Here is a 3,764-nt window from a genome sequence, read left to right as displayed (position 1 = left end):
ATTTATACCAGGAGATTTTCTAGTTGAACCCTAAAGTTATAAAGTGGGTCCATTCTCTTTTCTCACCATTTTATTCCTTCTTATCCCAAACCATAACAACTCTCACCAAAACTACTATTTATTATTTTATTTGCCCAATAGGAAACCCTAATTGAGACACCCAAGTAATCCTGCACAACTCCTAAAATTTTCAGAACAATCAGAATTAGGATCAGGGCCCCTAAAACTCAGGGGGGAGGGGGGTATTCCCTACTTGACGATTATCCACATAACTCGCTGTAGAAATCAAATTTATCAAGTCCGTCGACTCATACAAGCTAGTTGGACACGTGGCAAGCCTATGATGAAATGTGGCCCGTCGCGTCACGCGACGCCCCCTATGGGACCCCTCGCGTCACGCGAGGGGGTCAAATTTCAGCTATAAATAGAAGGGGTTACGAGCAGTTCAGGGGTGTCGATCAAAATTCTCAAAAACGAAATTAGACTACTCTAATTCGTAAAATACATTCACAGTAGCAAGGCGCTGCTACGATACAGGGTATTAACTCGATCGCTGCTACGATTCAATATCCGATTGATTTAAACTATCCGACCGGATGTTTAAGCGCTATCCTTTGTCATTAGTCGTGATTCCGACAGGATGTTTTAGTACCACCCGAACTCGGGGAATACTCTGTCATTCGTTGTGAATCCGATGGATGTTTAAGTGATTGCACTTTGTCATTCGTCGTGAGGGTTTAATCTCGTGAGTTATCGTAAATGCTGTATTAGTTAATTACCTAGTTTCGTGTGCATTATCGCTTAAATTAGGTTATCAGGCTTATCAGTAGACTAAACACTACCTCATACACTTACAATCAAAGTAGATGCTAATTCTCAGAAGAATCTGAATCATGAAGCTTGTTAATTCAATACTGCATGCTTATAATGTGAGTCATTCTCTTTTTATCAACTGTTTTACAATACTCCAAATTATTTTCAAAGTTATAATTACAGTGATTAAGTTTATGTAATCACCAAATTACAGCCGGTATGTGGGGTATTGTGCACATTACTACTATTGTTATCACTTTAGGTGGGCGGACCTAATTAGTGATATTCGTCACCATTGGGGCAGCCAATGGGGGATATGACCACAGTCACCGAAATAAGTCGAGTGACAAATACTATGGGTAGTTGGTTTGATATCAGAAACATTGTAATCTCTCTTAATACTGTAAATTATAACAAATGCGTCGTTTTCGTAAAAATGAATGATTCACTCAGTATTTCCCGCTGACAAAACCTTTTTAAAACGTGTTTTAGGTAATTACAGTAGATTGGAGTAAGAATTGGATCCGGCACTGAAGGACTTCAAGAAGTGGTTATTTTATTAATTAAATCAAATTAAGAAATATCATTTTTATTTAAGCTACCTTTGTAAAACATGGGTTTATCCCATCTATTAAATAAATAAAATCCGGTGTTTCTAAACTCTGATATTTTTCCTAACTCACGGTCCTGATGAAATTTCCGCTGCAATGTTTTTCAAAAATAACCACCGGTACCACGGGCTGCTCGCGGCTCCCGATTCCGGCTAGGATGGGGTTGGGGGACGTGACACCTACCCATTCACATGATCTACTATGCAATCCTTAGCTAACCATACCAATTGTAATTGTTTGTAAGCATTTTGTAACATGTACTTCACCCCCGAAGTTATAAAACGAAAACAGTTAAAAGAAAAAGGGGGACATGAACTCATAGTCTTGCGTTCTTCGTAATCACAATAACTCAAAGCTTCGCCTGGCGTACACGACTACCTACAACGTACTAATGTCTATTAGACGAGCGGGCCGTGCCTTGACTTAGTATAAACTAGTGTCTTTAGTATTATTTCAAGTTATACAATTATTGTTAAAATAATAAATATTTTAACTTAAATCATATTTATTAAATCTTTGGAATAATAGTTAAAACAATATATTTTAACTTGATACTTTTCAAGTGTTTATACATGTATTTCCTTCCCAAGGATGGGTGTATTTGTATTCATATCCTTATACTTGTATATTTTTGCCATGTATTGGGGCCGTATTTCGGAGTGTATTTATACGTACGAGAATACGTATTTTCTTGTAATTGTTAAGTATTCTTACACTTAATTTTGTATAAGTTTTTCCGGAATAATATCCTTGATAAAAATACATCAATATATATTTCCAAAATATATATTTTAAGAAGTATTACCTAGAAAAATTATTTATAATTTTCCTTTGGAAAAAATATTTGTATATCTCAAAAATCATATATTTCCTAGTCTAACTTAGAAAATATATATAAATGCATGTTTGTTTGAGAAAATATATATTTCTTTCAAAAATAATATATCTTCTAATAATTCCAAGAAAAATATATTTTTTTCACTTGCCAAAAATACTATATTTTCTCCTTGTCAAAAATATGATATAGTCTTGTAATAATTGTAAAAAAAAATCATATTTTTGTTCTCTTGGTGTCTAAAATATTATTTACCAAACATCCACTTGTGAATAAGTTCTCCGGAATATTTAGTAAGTTATATTTCTTTGTTCGGTTTCACCAAGATTTTGGGTATTCTTTGTATATTTATATTCTTGGAATTTTGGTAATATTTTGGATTGTAATTTTTGGTATTTTGATGAGTTATATTATTTCAAGTCCTAAAATAACATAACTAATACACATAATATACAAATAATCACACACATGGTGACATCTAAATATATATTTTCCTAAATACATATTTAGTCACTTTTATTTATAAAAGCCAACCTCCAATATTTGTAATTTTTGGTAACAAAAATTATGGCAAACTTTATATGAAAATTCATGATTTGAAAACACACTTGTAAATATTTGTTTAGAAATATTTTTCTAAGTGTTTAATTTTTAGAAAATTTTGCCATTGTTTCCCCTAAAAATGGAGGTTTCCATACCTTGAAGGTATATCATTTTCTTTTGTAAATCAACACAATCAATCCACAATCAACAATAAACAATCTACACTAATCGATTTTGCCAAAAGCAAGCATAAACTACCACTTCATGAACTTGAAAATTTATAAAAATTTGTAGTAACTTACTAGTGTATTTAGTAAATCTTGTTACCCTTTAAAGTGTGGTTGATTATTTAAAAACATCAGTTTTAAAGAAGTTAGTTCTTCACAACTTATAATCATATTTTCTAAAAATGTTTCTTCTTGGATTTTTCTTGTTACACATGTGCTTCTACACTTTATTAACCACCAAAAATGAGGTTTATTTAGTTAAGAACCAAGATTAAGTAAAACTTGTATTTTTAACTTGGTTTCTTGAAAAATCATTCTTGAAATATTAGATTTACAAGATTTACATCTTACTTTGATCATCACTTCATAAGAAAACATTATATTCTTTCAAGTTCGTGCCTTTCATGAGGATGATCTATTCATCTTTAACACTTTCATCCTCTCATCTTGCTAGATTATGTTTTTAATCATGATCTAGCAAGATCATATGATGATCTACATCATTTTCATAAGGAAATAACAATCAACAAGTAAATCAACAAATAAACAACATGATTCCTTCATGATATAAGCTTATGTTGAAGTTTCATTCTCTTGATTCTTAGTGTTCTTCAAGTTAATCATCATGTATCATTCTGTAACCACTTATATAAGATGTAAAATGGAAAGATTAGTGTTCTTACCACTAGCTCAAGGCTAGGGATGATCAAGAGAAGAAAAGAGATGGATAAATGC

The sequence above is a fragment of the Helianthus annuus genome, chromosome 1 (genome assembly GCF_002127325.2).
Source record: "Helianthus annuus cultivar XRQ/B chromosome 1, HanXRQr2.0-SUNRISE, whole genome shotgun sequence".
Lineage (NCBI taxonomy): Eukaryota > Viridiplantae > Streptophyta > Magnoliopsida > Asterales > Asteraceae > Helianthus > Helianthus annuus.
This window is presented reverse-complemented; position numbering follows the sequence as displayed.